The sequence below is a fragment of the Lynx rufus genome, unplaced genomic scaffold, assembly GCF_022079265.1.
Source record: "Lynx rufus isolate CCGP_SWC_20201006 ecotype Redwood Valley unplaced genomic scaffold, mLynRuf1.p SCAF_1, whole genome shotgun sequence".
Classification (NCBI taxonomy): domain Eukaryota; kingdom Metazoa; phylum Chordata; class Mammalia; order Carnivora; family Felidae; genus Lynx; species Lynx rufus.
This window is the reverse complement of record NW_025814823.1, coordinates 231221167-231241498: the sequence shown is the minus strand read 5'-3', so window position 1 is coordinate 231241498 and position 20332 is coordinate 231221167.

The following is a 20332-nucleotide window of genomic DNA, read 5'->3' as shown; positions in this document are numbered from 1 at the left end:
TTCTCCCCAAGAATATCTGAGAGGCCTTAGGAATCCTTAGAGGTTTCCCCCATCTCTCTTGGTTGTCACTTAGCTGTCACCTGGCTCAGGAGCATTGGTGATGATCCTGTGTGATCTGCTCCGACCGCGGTCTATACCGGCTCGGCTGCAAATTGTCTCCTGGGCCCTGAGAGCTTCCCTCTGGCTGCTGACACATTCTTCTTTTCCCCAGTCTCTCATTCATGCCCATTGGGACCTTTAACCAGTTTTTATTAAAAGTGCCAGTGCCTGGCCACCTCACGCACAGACCCCAGTGACAGTGACAACTTCTGCTCCCTTCAATGTATCACCAAACCCCCAACTGCTCTTAGAGTGTTTTTGCCTTATGTTTCCTTAAAATCATGTTACTTCGGTGTTCTAACCCATTATCAGCATTTCCCCCAGTGCACTAATGAACCTAAAATGACCCCACGAGTAGGACGTCAGCCTGAATTGTTCTCAGCCAAGTTCACGTGTTTCCTTTCCGTATTCTCTTTCAGCTTCAGGTGAAGCTTGGACTAGTTCGTGCATTCCGGCATCTCGGGGCTTGTAGTTCTTTCTCTATCACCAGGGGAGACTCCTTGAGCTGGAACACTGGCACTCACTGGCACCACAGCCCCACAGGACCAGCGATGGCAACCTCGGAGAAGTCTGAATCCACACAGAGGAAGGCAATAACATCTGCTGGAACATCAGCTGACATCACAAACATGTCCAGACCCAAAAGGAGCACTTGGACTACTTGTGAAGCATCTGTGGTTGGGGACTCTGCAATGATAAGGGGACATGCTCTGTGTTTGCACAGCCTAGAGATCTGTTTGGGGGTGGACACCCTGGGACAAAGGGTTCCTTCTTTCAAAAGTACATTCCAGTTGGGAGCCTCTCGGTCTTCTCATTTGAGTCTTAAGAGCTGACAGGGCGCCTGGGTGGCTCAGGCACTTAAGCATCCGATTTCAGCTCAGGTCATAATCTCGCGGTCGGTGAGCTCGAGTCTGCGTCGGGCTCTGTGCTGACAGCTTGGAGCCTGGAGCCTGCTTCGGATCCTGTGTCTCCCTCTCTCTCTGCCCCTCCCTTGCTTGTGCTCTGTCTCCATCTCAAAAATAATAAATAAACATTAAAAAAAAAAGAGTTGAGTTCCAACTAGAAAGACTGGCAGTGGTTGCACATGGCCAGCCTAGCCATGGAACCCAAGGGGCTTATGTGCTTGGCCACTCCCAGGCCACTTCACCCACCCATGCATCTGGTATGGACCCTGCTCTAGATGACTCAGTCATAGGTGCTGCCCTCTAGTGGCTCATGGTCAAGGGGCTAGGAGTCCACAAGGGAATAGTCCACACAGTGCTGCCTGCCCCAGCATTAGCCTCCAACACTCCAGCAAATGTTGCCCAGTCCTCCTTGAGCCTCTTTCTGTTCTGCCTCGGGGAGCCTTCAGACTAACAGCCCTTGTGGTCATGGCCAAGTCTTGGTTGCTTACCCATTGCCATCAGCCTTGGCCGAATCCTGATCTTGCCTGGGCACTTGGCCTTCGTTGCTGCTGGCACGGGCCCCTCTTTCACCCTTGCCACTGTGCCACTGTCACCACCTGTGCTGGATGGACAGCTCTGCCCCTCACACAGTCCAAGACATCTCGACTCTTCCAGGCTTTCCCTTCCCTCCACCAGCACAGGTTACAAAATTAGCCATTTTAGTGTTTGCCCACTTGACCTCCCAGGAACTGGGGTGGTGGGGAATGGTGTCTGTGCTCTGAGCCTTAGCGGGAAGGATCTCACCCCTTCAGAGCTCTGGCTACATCTATTTAGAGAATTAGGAAAATTGCCAGCACAGAGCCAAGCAGTGGTTCAGGCTGTTCCCATATTGTATGCCTCATGAGCCAACATATCAATTGCTGCCTCTTTCAAAGCATATTGTAGTCTTCTGCTTTGGGCAAGATTCTTGCCAGAGTCCTGTATCATCTCCAAACAGCTTCATGAGTCACCTTGTGGCTTTGATCCGCAAAGCAGCACATGCTAATTGATGCATTCTATAATAACTGTAGGGTACAGTATCTGAGATATAGCTTCTATTTATGGCCCCAGAATAATTAATTTATGCAAGTATTCACTCATCGAAGGAGTACTTATTGTAAATCTACTATGGACTAGGCCAAGTGGTATGGAGGGTGCCAATAGATTTGAGACATAGTTCCTGTCTTCTAGTAGCTTCTGATCCAGATGGCCAAGTTCACATTGAAATATGTGAAACCATCTTGGCTTCCATCCTCACCAGGAGTGTGACCTTGGGACAATCTTCTAACGCGTCTGGGCCTCTCAGTTTCCTCAGTGAAATGGAGATTAAAAACACCTGTGATGGCGCAGCCAGCTGGTTCAGTTGGAAGACCAAGAGACTCTTGATCTCAGAGTTGTGAGTTCCAGCCCCACGTTGGGTGTAGGGATAACTTTAAGAAGAAGAAAAAAAAAACCTTAAGAAAATCACCTTTGATGTGTGCTTCCCTGAACTGTTGGGCCAAGCAGGTTTGAGTTGGTCAACACCAGAGAGCAGAACTGGACTGAATGGGGCAAAATGGCAGATTCTCTAAGACGGCCTGAGGAGGGACTTCTTAATCCCCCAGGGTGCTTAATCCCCCCAGGCTGCTTCAGCCTGCCAGTGAGCTCTCATCCCTGCAGACTCTCCAGCATGGACCCACTGGGTCTTAGTGGAGATGCTGTAGTGAGGTTACAGGACTTACCCTAATCCCCCAGGAGGCTGTGAAAAACGCAAACAAATGCATGAAAAATGCAGAGTCTTGGTCTTTTGATTGGGTTTCTTTTTTTAAATTATTTTTATTTTTTATTTATTTTTAAAAATGTTTTAAATGTTTATTTTTGAGAGAGAGACAGAGACAGAGACAGAGTGTGAGCAGGGGTGGGGGAGGGACAGAGAGAGGGAGACACATAACTTGAAGTGGGTTCATGAATCGTGAGACCATGGCCTGAGCTGAAATCAGATGCTTAACCAACTGAGCCACCCAGGTGCCCCTGATTGGGTTTCTTTTTAATTAGCAGACATTCCTTGGGCACCTGCTACTTCCTGAAACCTGTGTGTTCTTCCTAGAGGGAATGAGCAGATGAGAAGAGTGTTGTCCTTGTCTTTACTGTGGTGAACACTTTGTTGAGGAGATGGACACACATATTGTGCAAGGGAGTGAATGAAAAGGCAAAGAAAGGACACCTGGAATCCAAAGCTTTGGGTTTCCACTCTGGAACAAAGCTAGTGTGTTCTTCCACGTTAGTTTAGAGTCAAGGTTTATGGGAAGAAAAATAATTTTAGTTGGCCTTGGAGCAGGAGGGATATTGTAAATGCCTAAATGAGTGAGCTAGAAAGGAAATATAATACCATGTTCTCAAATTTGAGATGGATGGACCCCATAAAATATTTCATTCTGTTCCTCCAGGGTTGGCTTAAACTTTATTTTTATAAAGTTATTTAAATATAAACATAAGACGAAGTACAGATTTTTAAGGATTATACAGTAGCGTATTTATGAATTATATATGAACGAAACTATGAAACCAATAACATTTACATCTAATTTAATTTACTTTGATGGGTGACGTTTTCCTAAAACTAAATTGCTTACAAGGGACTTAAGAATGGGTTATCATTCTTTCTTGCCAACTTGTCAGATGACTTTCCCCAGGATGGAGCATCGGTTGAGTGACTGTCATTGTGGAAGGTCAGCAGCATGGTAATTAAAATCATGGATGTGAAAGCCTGAGGTCACCATTCAGTGCCTTGGGCAAGTTGCTTAACTTCTCTGTTCCTGCTGTCCTCATCTGTAAAACGAGGATGAAATAGTAGTGCTTACCTCTTATGGTTTCAGTAGGGATTAAAGGATGTGAAGTATGTATGTAAATAAATCATTATTCAAAGCACACAGAAGAGTGTTGTACAGAGTATTAAACAAATGCACTGTTAGTATCAATTTTGATTGTTTCAGTGTTCCTTTTAAATTATGATCTCATCTTAAATCAGTGATGCATGATCTCAGTAAGCCAATTGATGAAAAGGTGGCCCCCGATATAATGATGAAAAGTAAAAATTCCATGTAATGAAAAAAGCCATCACTGAATATTTGCCACTATGCTTATTGCCAGTGAACTATCCCAAGAAGGTGAATCTAACCCTGGTCTCTCCCCATGTTTCTTTGTTCAAACTACGGTGAGATCTCTGCATTGTCTGCTGCCAGGGAATTCGGTCTTCATCTTGCACAGACATCAACACAAGAACAGATGCACAGCCTAGGAGTGTGTGGTACTACAGCATCATCTTCCTCCGGATAATGACGACATTGATAATATATCAGGAACATGAAATTCTTGTAGACCTCAGACCTTGTTTGAAATACACTATTGCCGGAACTCAGGCAAAGAGCAGATAATGTTGTGTGGCGTCATTAGTCAAGGCCTTTGAGATCTTGTCTAAATACTATTCAAAATGCCAAACGCCATTTATAAACGGTATATATATTTTTAATCCTTAGAACTTTCCTATGGCGGGAAATCTTTATGATGGGCAAACTGACGTTTGAAGATTAATTTGCCAGACTTCACTGAAGGAAGGGGAAGAACCGTGAATCTCCAGGTTAGGGGCCTGCAAAGCTACTGCTCTCACCGATCATTCCAGTACCTGCCCCAGAAAGCACAGTGTAAGAAGTAACCCCTCTAGTGGAACAGAGATGACCCTGGTTTTAAAGACTGCAGCCGACTTGTTTCCCCTGCCATACTTGGCCGTTGCCTACTAGCAGGAAAGGCATTGTGTTACCCCACAGCACTAGGCCCAGGAAAGCTGAACTCCCAAATTTGAATTAAAACAAAGGGAGAAGGAGAAGCTGATTATCTTAATGCGATTCTGAGCACATCCAATATTCATTCAGGCTTAAAGAGGTTCACAGTGAGTATTCCAGAATACATGTTGAAAAGTGATAATGAACCTTCAATTACATGAAGCTTGGGTCTTATTATCATTTCTTGGAATTACTAAAACAACAAGATAAAGATTTTTAGTGAATATGAACTGGGGAATTTACAAAATAATAATAGCCGTCGTAATTACTGCTAACAAAGGCTATGTTGTAAAACGATATGAGGCCACTTTAAAAAGTTAAGAATTGGGGTGCCTGGGTGGCGCAGTCGGTTAAGCGTCCGACTTCAGCCAGGTCATGATCTCGCGGTCCGTGAGTTCGAGCCCCGCGTCGGGCTCTGGGCTGATGGCTCAGAGCCTGGAGCCTGCTTCTGATTCTGTGTCTCCCTCTCTCTCTGCCCCTCCCCCGTTCATGCTCTGTCTCTCTCTGTCCCAAAAATAAATAAACGTTGGAAAAAAAAAAAAAGTTAAGAATTATTTACATCAATGTTTTTTGTCTGTGGCACGGAGGGTCATTCAGAATTTTCCACAGGTTAGCTTTGACTTTGTTGCTGTGACTGAGATATTTGGATTTTTTTCTCCTCTGCCTGGTACTATTCCAACCAATGATCTCAGTCGACATCTGCTGTCTCCCTCATGGTGGGAACTTGTCAACATTAAGAAAGAAATAGGAATGTGAATGGATAAAGAAGATATGGTATATTTATACAATGGAATACTACTCACGTATAAAAAAGAATGAAATCTTGCCATTTGTGCCTTGAGAGTATTATGCTAAACGAAATCAGTCAGGTGGAGAAAGATAAATACCAATGATTTCACTTATATGTGGAATCTAAACAAAACAAAACAAACAAACAAGATAAAACAAAACAAACTCACAGGTACAGAGAACAGACTAGTGGTTACCAGAGAGGAAGAGGGTTGGGAGGTGGGTGAAATGGATGAAGGGGTTCAACTGAATGGTGATGGATGGTAACCAGAGGTGGTGACCACTCTGTGTTTTGTGTGTGTGTGTGTGTGTGTGTGTGTGTGTGAGAGAGAGAGAGAGAGAGAGAGGGAGCGTGGGGAAGAGGGCAGAGGGAGAGAGAGGATCTTAAGCAGGTGCCACACTCAGCATGGTGCCTGATATAGGGCTTGATCCTGTGACCATGAGATAATGACCTGAGCCAAAATCAAGAGTTGGGCACTTAATTGGCCAAGCCACACAGGTACCCCAAGCTGGTGATCACTCTGTAGTCCACACAGATGTGAAATTATAAAGCTGTACATTTGAAACTTATTTTTAAAAAAACGATGAGGTTCATTACCATCACTCTCTTAAAATTCTGCTGTGAAGAAGACTATTTGTATCTTATCATGTGTCCCCTGAAACCTCTTGGCTAGTTTTCCTTTCTTAGCTAGAAGTAGCTAGTCACTCCATGGTTCTGTGACCGGCTGAAAATACGTGGTCAACCACAATGAAGTTGTCATAACTCGGATAAAAGGCTGGCAGTTTCTCCCCTCTCTGCCATCTTTAACTTGGGTAATCATAACAGGAAGACTGAAGAAGGTGGTGTTATTTTATGAAAGGGAAGTCTGAAAAAAAAACCCAGTTTCGAAATAAAACACACATCGTATAGGTGGTAGTTGAATATGTCTTCAGTTTACACAAGAATGATTTTATCTGCAGCATGACTGTGGGGTGTTATAACTGCAGCGGTACCTTAAGACAATGTCGCCTTTAGATGTCATTCCTAAGGATGAAAAGGCAACCAAAGAAAGGAGAAAATTAAGAAACTGTCAAAGAAGGACCCCCCCCACCTCAAAATGCATCCTTTTCTTGGGGAGTACTTTCACACCTTCAAGGAACTGACAATTCATGGGCTGTATAAACTGTTCTAGAGCAGAAAGAACAAAGCTTCCCTCTTCTTTCCTGATGTCAGCTCAACCCTGTTACCCATGGGGAGAGCACACCTGACTTCTTCTGAAATGTAGAAGCAGACAGCTTCAATATGATGTGGGCAGGTAAAGCGCAACGGTGTTATTAGAAAAAGAATGCCCAGAGATCAGGGTCCAGGAATAGAAGTATGGTTTCATATGAGAAAATCTATTAATACCATATACTCTTTTAATAGATTACTTTATATTATATGTGAAAAAATGATAATATTTACCATGTATACCAGGCCCCAATTCTCATGAGAATAGATGACAGGGTGCCTTCTTGTAAGACATGAGATAGGAAACAATAAATAATACACACGTGTTACATGCACACACCAATCTCATGCATGTGTATAGCATATTGAACATGTCAGCCACACTCACGCACACAGCACATCATACGTGTGAGCACCTTATACAACACAGGTGTGAACCCATGTATTTTTATATTGTATCACACATGTCATAGATGTGTGCACAGCACAAAACAAACATCAATCCCATGCATATGCACATCATATTATAAACACACCGATCACATATGTGAGCACAAGCATCATACGCACGCCAATGACATCCACGTGCAATCATATTATACACGTGGCAATCACATGTGCACACCATATCCCATGTGCCACCCACATGTGTGCACATGATATTATACACACACATCAGTCACGTGTGTATGCATGATACGTCACAGCTCTACATCACAAAAATTTGACAACCGCCTTGGGAAAATAGCCAGCATCGCGTTTGATGGTGAAACACTAAAATAGGCCACTTTTGTCACCACCAATGTTGGGCTGGAGTGCTATTTAGTAAAATTAGGGAGAGATTTAATCAGAGTTCCATATCCTGGTAAGACAAAGGCAGTTATTTTTTCAGATGATATGATTATCTACCTGGAAAATCCAACAACATCCAGTGAAAAAGCTCTTAGAGGCAAAAGGAAAACTGAATAAGATGTCTGGTAAAAAAAAAGAATACAGAAACAATAGCATCTTTTCTTATAAATTAGTATAAAATAGTTCAGACACACAGAATGGTATAAGAAAACTACAAAGCATCTGTGTGCCCACACTCTGGCTTAAGAAATAGGAAAGTGGGTGATGGGCATTGAGGAGGGCACTTATTGGGATGAGCACTGAGTGTTGTATGTAAGCGAAGAATCACGGGAATCTACCCCAAAAACCAAAAGCACACTGTATACACTGTACGTTAGCCAACTTGACAAGAAATTACATTAAATAAATAAATAAATAAATAAATAAAACTGGTAAAAAAAAAAAAGAAATACAACATTGCTGACGCTGTTTGCCTGTGTATTCTCCACAGGTCACCTCCTTGCCTCAGAATCTTCATTATGAATTTAATGTGTATTATTTTTGTGCAGCTTTAAACATGTTTGTCAAATAGATCTGTATTCCTCAATTCCATTACTGTTTGTTTGGTGCCTCATGAAGATGGCGTCCTATTGAAAAGGTTCTTTTTTGTCCTGCTTGTTCAGGTCAGCATCAGATTTACGGGGTTCACGTGAGTGGGTACATGGGCTTTTAGCACATGCATTTCGTTGCTATGTGTTGTTCCAGGGAATGAATGTAGCTCCACATATCCCACCATCTGCTGTCCTAAACACCCATGTACATGTTCTCTTTTTACAAATGTGGGTGCTCCCAGGGACCCCAGGCATCTAGAGTATGCACCAAGAATTGGAAAGAATCCCCATCTTCACTTTTTCTAGGCAGAGACCAATTGTGCTGAGTTCATGTTTGAATCGCAGCATATACAAGTTCTCACTGTTTCACATCCTCACCCAAACACTTTTTTTATCAATCATGTTGTTTACTATATCAGCAAGAAATAAGTAGAAAATGTAATGGAAATTAAAAGTCTCATTTACAACAATAGTGATAAAACTCTTGGGAATAAAATCAACCAGAGTCATGCAGGATTTGTATGAACCACTTTTTATTATTTTATTTATTTATTTATTAATGTTTTATTATTTATTTTTGAGAGAGAGAGAGACAGAGACTGAGTGAGAGTGGAGGAGGGACAGAGAGAGGGAGATACAGAATCCAAGGCAGGCTCCAGGCTCTGAGCTGTCAGCACAGAGCCCGATGAAAGGTTTAAACTCGCAGACTGCTAGATCATGACCTGAGAGGAAGTTGGATGCTTAACCAACTGAGCCACCCAGGCGCCCCAAAAACGGAACCACTTTTTAAAAGAATGTAAACAAAGACTTGAGTAAATAGTGAGATATATATTTTCCTTAGCTACAAAGATCCTAAGTTGGAAAGATAAACTTTTAATCTAAATTATTCTATAAATTCAAAACTTAAAGTCATTTCCCCCTAAGTTTTTTAAAAGAATATATACAGTGGAACACAGTACAGAGATTCCCTCAACAAGTTAAAAATAGAACTGGCCTACAATCCAACAATCACACTACTGGGTATTGCAGCATTATCTACAATAGCCAAATTATGGAAGCAGCCCAAGTGTCCATCGATAGATGAATGGATAAAGAAGTTGTGGTATATATATATATATATATATATATATATATATACACAATGGAATGTTATCCAGCCATGAAGGATGAAATCTTGCCATTTGCAATAACATGGATGGAGCTAGAGAGTATTATGCTAAGCAAAATAAGTCAGTCAGAGAAAAACAAATACCATATGATTTCACTCACATGTGGAATTTAAGAAACAAAACAGATGAACGAAGGAAAACAAAAAAGAGAGACAAATCAAGAAATACATTCGTAACTCTAGAGAACAAACTGATGGTTACCAGAGGGGAGGTGGGTGGGAGGATGGGTGAAATAGGTGAGGGATATTAAGAGCACACCGATCATGATGAGCACCGAGTAAAGTATGGAACTGTGGAATCACTATATTGTACGCCTGAAACTAATGTAACACTGTATGTTTACCAAACTGGAATTAAAATAAAAAACTTAATCAAATTAACAACAACAACAACAAAAAGAACGCACATGAGAAAGTAGCCATAAGTTTTTTAAAGGAAAGAAGTGTGAGAAGGGGTAAAGCTAGTTCTACAAGATTTTAAATTATTTTACTACACGTTTAAAAGATGCAAAATTACTGCATTACTGATGCAAAAAAAGATTGATCAGTGAAATGCTAACTCTAGAAAAAGACTCAAGTATATATGAAAAATGGCATCTCAAATAACTGGAAAAAATATATACTATATAAATGTTAATTGAGAGTGTTGGCTAACAATTTAGAAATAAACAAATTTGGATCCCTACCTCACAATTTTTACACATGCACACACACACACACACACACACACACAAACACACACATAATTCAGAAGAAGTAAATATTTTAATGCAAAAAATAAAACTAAAATGATTGGAAAAAACTTCAGGGGTTCAAAACTGGAAACCAACAAGGAGAAGACTTAAGAACAAGGAGAAGATAAGAATCTTTAGTTCAATGATAAAACTTATGCATATAAAGAAAACCAACTAGGAAAAATATTAAGAGATTAACAGTCTAAACATAAAGAATTTCTATGGATAAAAGAAAAATATATACCACAACAGAAAAACAAGCCAAAAAAAAGGCAAGTTCCCAAACAAGCGATGTGTAAAAGAAGAACCATAGCAATTTCAATAATAAAAAATACATATTAAAGCAATAATGAGATACCCAAAGATGGGTAAGTTATGGGAAATCTGCAATATAAACTCACAACAGATTTTTTGAGGAAAATTTATATATGTTTCAAAAGTCAAAATGTGTATAGCCTTTGACACAGAAATTCTATTTCTAGAAATCCATCACCAGGGAAACCAAGACAGGAGTAAATGTGTGGGCAGCAGAGTGGGGTATGTGAGAATGCACACCGGGAGTCCACGGGCCTGGGTTTGAATCCCAGCACCATAACTTTCTAAACCTTGGTCTCCTCATGGGCACAACAGATGTGATTAATCACACCTTACGGTCTGAGGATTAAATGAAGCAATGCATGTTGAGTGCTTAACAAAATATGTGGTGTAGTATAAGTGCTCTATAAATGTTTGCTACTGTCATTGTCATTACTATTAAGGTCGATTCATATTGTGCAGTCTTTCAGGCACTAAATGATGATGCAAAATTCTGTTTACTGACACAGGAAGATGTCTAAGATATACTATTAGGTGAAAATGCAATTTATGAATAGCATTTGTAGTATGAATGCATTTCTGAAATATATAAAGTCTTGTTACATCAGAGTAATGAATATTAGAGAGTAGCCATTTGATGTAACTCTATTTAAATGGGCAAAAAATTTTGGAGTAAAAAAATGAGAATAAAGAAAGGTATTTTACAGAGAACAAACTGAGGGTTGCTGGTGGGGTATGGGGTGAGGGGATGAGCTAAAGGGGTGATGGGCATTAAGGAGGGCATTTGTTGGGATGAACACCACGTGTTATATGTAAGTGATGAATCACTAAATTCTATTCCTGAAATCATTATTGTGCTATATGTTAACTAACTTGGATTGAAATGAAAAAAGAAAGGTATTTTATGACTATCTTAACAATTAAACCTAAAACTGTTGACAAATTTTATAGTTTATTCTTTTTTTTTTTTAATTTTTTTTTTCAACGTTTATTTATTTTTGGGACAGAGAGAGACAGAGCATGAACGGGGGAGGGGCAGAGAGAGAGGGAGACACAGAATCGGAAACAGGCTCCAGGCTCTGAGCCATCAGCCCAGAGCCTGACGCGGGGCTCGAACTCACGGACCGCGAGATCGTGACCTGGCTGAAGTCGGACGCTTGACCGACTGCACCACCCAGGCGCCCCTATAGTTTATTCTTTAAAAAATTTTAAATGTAAGGGTAACTAAGCAGTAATTGTTAAAACAAAGAATACTGGACTGCACTGGCAAAACTTTGCCTGCAAAGCGTATAGGGCAGCAACTATTAGGTGTTCATTAAGTGTAGGCACTTTGGAAACACAGAGGATATAGCAAACAGTGAAGAAAACAAAGGCTTACCTATTCCTCACTTTCTGGAGGGGATGACAGATAGGAGCAAATCAGCAAACAAGAAGGTAAGTGCTAGAAGGAGAATTGATTGAGGTGAGGAGTCCCTGGGGAGTGGAAAGGGAAGGACTCTGATCAGGGAGAGTTGAGACAAGGCCTATAGAAAGTGGGGAGGGGGCCAAAAGGGAGGGAAGTCTGGGCAGAGGGAAATGCTAGTGCAAAGACCAGGGGCCAGCACTGATGCCGACATGTCTCAGGAGCAACAATGGCGCCTCACGTTTGGGCCAGGGCTGGGGACTCGTGGAGGAACGCATATAATAAACTGAGAAGAAAGGGTCTGTGAGGGAGGACAACCAAAAAAGAATGGTCACCTGGATGCCAAGTGGGGGGAAGTGTCTCAGGAGGAAGAGAGAATTTAGTGCCCGGAGATCAAGTAAATTAAGGACTGAGAAAGATCATTGTATTGGCAGCTTGGAAGTCACTGGATGAGGCCAGCTTCCCTGGAGAGGTGGTGAAGGAATTTATTGCAGTAAGAGAGGAAGTGGAAATTAGAGCAAACAATCTTTTTAAAGTATTTTCCTATAAAGAGGAGCAAATAAATAAGACAGAATCTGGAGATGAGAGTGATAAGACAAGGAAAGGGTGTTGTGTGTGTGTGCATTGGGGGTGTTGTGTGTGTGTCGGGGGCGGGGGGAGATGGGAGAAATAGCAGCATGTTTGAGTCATGCTGATGGGAATGATCCAGTAAAAGGAAGAAAATTGCTTATGTTGGGAGAGAACACAGCTGCAGCCACATCCTGGAGCAGAAGGAAGGACTGGAATCAGGGTCCAGCATGGGCTGGCCTTCGCTGGGAGCACGGACAGTCCATCTACTGTGTTTCTCAAGCCTGACTGCACAGTAGAAGTGCAGGGGGACTTTGAAAAACATCACTGCCCAGTCACAGTTCAGGTCATTTAAATTAGTGCATTGACATAATGAAATTTGGCATCTGTGGCATATTTCTAGTTCTACTTTAGAATCAACTTGTGTTTTATTTGAGTATCCCATAACCAGTGAGACAGACTGCCCAGCAAAGATTCTCAGTTGACAGGTAGTGTTATCAGGGAGGGAAGCTCAGTGAACACCAATTTCATAAGTGATCATTTCATTCGCTGATTTTTGTGGTTATTGTTAGTTACGGCATTTACTTTGGTTTTAAATATTTTATTATGAAGAATAAGAATATACCAGGATAAGAATATAAGAAGAATGAGAATATAAGAAGAATAAGAATAAACCAGGAAAAAATGATAAAATCTGGAAGGCAATGTATTGCGTTAACATTAGTTTTTGCTGGGTAGCATTACTGGTCATATTACTGGTCATATTTCTGGTCACTCTCCACTTAAAGAAAATGTTTATTTATTTTGAGAGGGGTGGGAAGGGCAGAAGGAGCAACAGAGAGAATCCTAAGCAGGCTCCACACTGTCAGCACAGAACCGACGCAGGGCTCGATCCCACAAACCGTGAGATCACGACCTGAGTCAAAATCGAGAGTTGGATGCTTAACCAACTGAGCCCTCCACTTTCCACTTTTGACAGCTTTTTTCCGTGAGCATATATAACTTTCATTGCCAGAGTAAAATCCAAACAAACCTATTTTTATTAAAAAGAAAGAAGAAGGTATGGAAAACAGTATGGCAGTTCCTCCAAAAAATGAAAAATAGAATTCCCATATGATCGAGCAATTCCACTTCTGGGTATGTATCTAAAAGATTGGGAAGCAGGGTCTCAAAGAGATATTTGTAAACCCATGTTCAGAGTAGCATTATTATTCACAATGGCCAAAAAATGGGAGCAAACCAAGTGTCCATCAATGGATGAATGGATAAATAAAATGTGGTCTGTACCTACAATGGAATATTATTCAGCTTTAAAAAGGAAGGAAATGCTGACTCCTCTTACAACATGGACGAGCCTTGAGGACATTATGCTAAGTGCAATCAGCCAGACACAAGATGACAAATATTGTATGATTCCAATCATGACGTACCTGCAGCAAACTTGTAGAAACAAAGTAGAGTGGTGTTTGCCAGGGTTTGCGGTGAAGGGGGTAAATGGGGAACTGTTGTTTAACAGGTATAAACTTTCAGTTTAACCAGGATGAAAAAGTTCTGGACGTTGGTTGCACAACAATGTGAATATAATTAATACTACCGGTTTGTATACTTAAAAATGGTTAAGATGGCAAATTTTATGTTGTCTGTATTCCACCACAGTTACAAATCTAAAGAAGTAGGAAGAAGGACAATGTTAGCTAGCTGTGTCTCTGGGAAGAACTGGGAAGGTCAAGTTGTCATTGGGACAAGGGGATTCTACAGACATCCTCTGAAGGTCCTTTCTAGTTTTGATGATCTGTAAAATGTTTAGAATCCTTTCTTCATTCTTGAAAAGAATTCAATTAATTAAAAGATTTTTTTTTAATAACATGATTTGTAACCTGTATTTTGAGTTTAGACCAAGAACACTTCAAAAGCCCCATCTGAATACAAGTTTTAAAAGTTTGGCAAGTTCAGTCACAAGAAAAAAGATGGATTTTTTGGATTCATTTTCAACGTAATCTATTTTTCCAGTCTCTAGTGTACAATGTGATTCATTTCAAAGGGGCTCTATTTCAGGCAATGTGGCTTTAAGTGGGACTCACATAAAATGAAGCCACTGCATCTAATTAATCATTCAGGAACCCAAACTTTGTAATTATGTGGCCAACCATTTCCAATCATGAGTCAGTTGTGAATCTAAATAGAATGGTTCACCCACTGCAATTACCTAAGTTCCTCTTATTGGAAGGTTGTAATTACTTTGACAGCCCTCATCACTGGCTCTCTTTCAACTCTTAGAGGATACTTCTCTTTGAGATGTGCAGCCGTATCTCCGGGCTCTGTGGTCTGCTTGCTAATTCCGTCAGGGGCAGGGTGTGTGTCCCTCAGGACTGGAATCATGATGACCTTCTCATCAAGACATGAAGGTGAGGCTTCCCTGGCCCCCCATCATAGTACTTGGAGTATAGACATTATTCAGCCGCTGCTCTTTAGGAAGTACATTCTTCAGGGGCGCCTGGGTGGCTCAGTCAGTTAAGCGTCGGAGTTCAGCTCAGGTCACGATCTCGCGGTTCATAGTTCGTGCCCTGTGTTGGGCTCTGTGCTGACAGCTCAGAGCCTGGGACCTGCTTCAGATTCTGTGTCTCCCTCTCTCTCTGCCTCTCCCCTGCTCACACTCTGTCTATCTCTCCTTCAAAATAAATAAACATTAAAAAATTAAAAAATTAAAAAAAAAAAAGAAGTACGTTCTTGAGAAGCCACATCTCCAGTGTAGTATATATTGGACTTGTATACTATTCAGATATGAGCAGTACAAGTGTTGTGAATGACAGGTTTACGGTTTGCTTGTTTTTTTCTTAGTTACTGGAACTTCAAAAGTAAATCAGACTCCTAGTAAAAATTCAAATACTGCAGAGGAGTCTAAAGTCAAACTAAAAATGCCCCCAACCCTCCTCCTAACTCTACCCCTGATGTAATAATTAACAATTAGATACATTTTCTCCCATACTCTTTTCTTTGCTCATACAAACACATATGTTTGTATATTCTTTTTATTTTTATTATTTTTATATTATTATTTATGTTTTACCACATCATACTAAACATGGTATTCATTGATTCACTCTTTTCACTTGACCACATCAGAGGTATTTCCTGTGGACTGAATTGTGTCTCCTTAAAAAAAATCATATGTTGAAAACCTAACCGCCAGTGTGATGGTATTTGGAGATGACACCTTTGGGAGGTAATTATGTTTCCATGAGGTCATGAGGGTAGAGCTGCCATGATGGGATTAGTGCCCTTATGAGGAAAAGAAGGGATCACAGGTTTCTCTTTCCACCATGTGAGGACAGAATGAGAAGGCAGCCATTTTTGAACCAGGAAGAATATCTTCACTAAGAACCTGACCTTGATCTCAGACGTGATGCTCTGGCCTTAGACCTACAACCTCCAGAATGATGAGAAATTAATGTTTGTTGCCTTAAGTCACTTGGTCTATGGCATTGTGTCACAGCGGCTCGAGCAGACTAAGACAGCGTCCTTGAAAATAATGGATGTTGTTGACCTCATTCTTAGCACAGTAGCCCATGGATGGAGGCTCCACAGTGGACTCAGCCATGCAGGTTTGGAGGGATATGTCAGCCGTTTACCATTTCAGACAAAGTTGCCACAGTCCCCTCTTTGCCTACAGTCCTGGGCACTGACTCATTTCTAACAGATAATGTCCGGAAGAAGTGATGCTGGCTCAAAAATATGTGTGTTTTTTACTTTAAAAAACACTTGTATGTTCATTTTTAATCTTTTTTTCTTTTCGGCAAATACCGCAGACTTGATATGGATAAATATAGAAAAATTGAAGGTCTTTGTGGGAATAGTATCTCTCTTGGCTCAAGCTAATTGCTAAATATTTCCAAACATGATAGTAAAGTTTTAGAAAACACAAAAGTGTGTAAGCAATGATTATCCCTCACACACCTCAAAATTTCATTACCTAATGGTAATTTAACTGCTGGGCTACAAGAGCTCTTATTGGGAGTTTAGAGAAATGAAGGAAAGTGATGGCTTGGTACGTACTTATAATGATGTGAAGACGATGATATTAACAGCCCAGGCTGATGTTTATCTGGGATGTACCGCTAGAGCGGAATTTATGGCTGGTATTCATTCTGATTGATTCGTTCCTGTGCTAATCCGGTTGTCACATGTTTTTTATATCATTCCTGAAACAAATACTCTCTTCATTTTCATTGAGCACAATGATTTCATGTAAAGCTCACACCTCAGATGGGAGGTATTATCACATTTTACAGATGGATAAATTGAGGCTCAGAGATTGAGTCCCTTGCCCAGACAGGCCAGGCTGGTTGACCACATGCCACTGAATGTGGTGCGTGCATTAGAGCAGGTGGCAAAGACTCCATGGAACAAAGTGACTTGGCAAACGTGTTTAGATTCTAACAATAGACCGGGCAGAGGGAGAGGGCATCCTGGGCATGGTCTGGACAAAGCCTCCGTGCTGGCAAGGAGAAAGGGCCGTTGGGCTAGTCTCCTTCCATGGGAAGATAAGTGTGGGGGTCTTTGGGATTTGGCCCAAACCTGCTTCCCTGAAGTTGTTCCTCACCACTGTGTTTCATGTCCTCTGCTTAGCCCAGCAGAACTGTAGAATTCACTACTCTGCATATATGTCTTTATACTGTAATGTTATTGGTCACACTGGCCCTCTTTCCAAATCTTTGTCTTCCTACGTCTTAGTCTTAGTCACCCTTCAAAGCATATTCAAAATTCGATACCCCTCACAGAGCTCACTACTATCCTCAGAGCCAGAAATAAGATCTCCCTCTTGGAGTCCCTTTGGTCTGAAGTTTGTCCCTCCCTTAAAGCAAGGATTATTTTTATCTTAAATGAGAGTGATCTGTGCGCACGTTTCCTGGCACTTATTCTGTTGTAAGCTCCGTCTTGTTCATCTTTGTATCGTGCATAGCACGTAGTCCCTAGCACACATGTGTGTTCATGGTGATGACCAATCTGAATATTTCAGCGTAAAGAAAAGTAAATTTTGAAAGGGAACCTTGGACATGAAGTGAAGGGATCCGGCCAGAAATCCCTGGCTTTATGCAATAGTTACCAGGAGTCACTGTCGATTGTTAAACAAGCTTAATAAATACAAGTGTTAGCATAATTGCTCTGATACTGGTACACGGGGTGAATGTAAAAAGAAAATTCTATTGCCTAGAAGAAGTAGAGTAATGGGACTCACGAAGAATCACGGTGTTGAAGAGTATTTAGAATACATACAGTTCAGAGACAGTAATGAGGAGGATGGGGCAGAGGCTCAGAAGTGAGTTGGAAAGAGAAGAAACAATGATGAGCTGAAGTCATAAAATAGGAAAAACTGTCATAGAGAAATTGGGACTGGAGGGGAAAAAAAAGGAGAGAGAAATGAATTTCCCAATTTCCATGCTTTTCACAACCTTTAGCATTGTGCAGAAACATATGAAGTTACAGATAAATCTGACACATTTCTGGGGAGTTCATTTTGATCAAAGTTTGGGAAAAAAACATTGTTATTCTATTACAGTCACAAATATCTTAGGAGCATGAAATGTTAACATAAAATACTAGACTACAAAAAATTTTATTTTAGACTTGGGACTTTTTGTGTTCCAAACTCAGACTACCAGGGGTTATAAATTCACTCTGCTTCTGCTATGAGGATATAATGGGAGCAGCATTCAAAAAGTGCTGCTCTAACCTTGGAGACATCCAGGTGATGTCTGCTACACAGGGGAAAACTGAGGAGAAAAGAAAAGGCTGTAGAAGGATCTTTTCCCAATGTTGGTATGATATTGTGATTTATAAGAAATGTGTATTTTGTCAAGTCCCCTTCCTGAAAAGAGCTCCTATAAAGTTTGGAATTTCCTTAGTGAGGACAGCAGTAAAATGTGTTTTGTTATGTTAATGAGGTAAAATGTGTTTTGTTATGTTAATGAGGTGACTTTGGGGAGGCTCACAGGGAAACCTAACAATAGGGGCCGGTTACCTGGGGATCCAAACTCGTGATTAGAGGTTGAAGCTTGCAGTCCCACCCCAGACCTGAGAGGGAAGAGGGGTTGGAGACTGAGTTCAATCACCAGTGGCTGGTGATTTAATCAGTCGTGTCTATGTCATGAAGTCTCCATGAAAACCCAAAAAGGGTAGTTGGGGGAGTTTCTGGGTTTGTGAACATACAGAGATTCAAGGAGAGTTGCACACTTGGAGAGGGCATGGAAATTCTTTGCCCTTCCCCATATCCATCCTTGCGCTATGGATCTTTCCTATTTTGGCTGTTCTTGAGTTATATCCTTTCATAATAAGCCAATAATCTAGGAAGTAAACAGGTTTCCTGGGTTGTGTGAGCTGCTCTAGTAAATTACTTGAACCCAAGAAGAGGTTGTGGAAACCAAACTATAGACAGACTTGTGATTGGTGTCTGAGGTGGGGGAGTGGGGCAGTCTCGTAGATCTGAACCCTTACGCTGTGAGATCTGATTCTGTCTTTAGGTAGATAATGCCAGGATTGAGTGAACTGCTTGGTGGTATTGAAAAAAAAAAAACACACCTCGAAGTGGGTCAAATAAGATCCTTACGTGTTACACCTGGGCTGGCGGCAGTTTCTTAGCGGACCCAATGCACCATTCCTTTATTGAGTTTCCCCAAGTCTTGTATTAAGAATGAACATGCTAGGGGCGCCTGGGTGGCTCAGTCGGTTAAGCGGCCGACTTTGGCTCAGGTCATGATCTCACGGTCCATGAGTTCAAGCCTCGCGTCGGGCTCTGTGCTGACAGCTCAGAGCCTGGAGCCTGTTTCGGATTCTGTGTCTCCCTCTCTCTGCCCCTCCCCCGTTCATGCTCTGTCTCTCTCTGTCTCAAAAATAAATAAACGTTAGGGGCGCCTGGGTGGCGCAGTCGGTTAAGCGTCCGACTTCAGCCAGGTCACGATCTCGCGGTCCGTGAGTTCGAGCCCCGCGTCGGGCTCTGGGCTGATGGCTCGGAGCCTGGAGCCTGTTTCCAATTCTGTGTCTCCCTCTCTCTCTGCCCCTCGCCCGTTCATGCTCTGTCTCTCTCTGTCCCAAAAATAAATAAACGTTGAAAAAAAAAATTAAAAAAAAATAAATAAACGTTAAAAAAAAATTAAAAAAAAAAAGAATGAACAGGCTCTTTGGATTCTGTGTTTCCCTCTCTCTCTCTCTCTCTCTCTCTCTCTCTGCCCCTCCCCTGCTTGTGCTCTGTCTCTCTTTCTCTCTCTGTCAAAAATAAATAAACATTAAAAAAACAAAGAACGAGCAGGCTCAGTTCCTTCTAGAATTCCTCATGTTTACTCCTCATGCATTGGTCATTCAGTGAATACTCATTTCATCTCCAACATGCCAGGCACAGTCTGAATAGCCTCATTAGCTTGGTTCTTTTCCAGAATGCCTCCTGTCTTGTCTATACTGCTCCTAAGAGAGATACCTAAAAGTGAACCCAGTCCTCAAGTATAGTTTGGACAATTCTTACTGGGAAAGAATGCTTGCTTTCCTTGTTCAGGACATATGACTTCCGTCTAGACAGGCTAATGCTGTGTTGGCTCACAGGGGGCTGTCTCTTACTGTGATTTCACCATTGACTTGAAAGCCTGGATTTCCCCCCCCCCCCCCCATTTACTCCTGTGGATTCATGTCTTCTTGTCCTGTATTTGAACAATTGCTCTTTGGCAGAGTTGGAACTTATATTTATCTATATGACAGCTCATCCTTTTAGGCCCAGTCTGTGGTCTTATCCTGATGTGGTCCCTTTGGATCCTGACTTGGACACGAATATATTTGCCCACCCCCGTGGGTTGATGGGCAGGCTTTGTACGTCTGTGTCC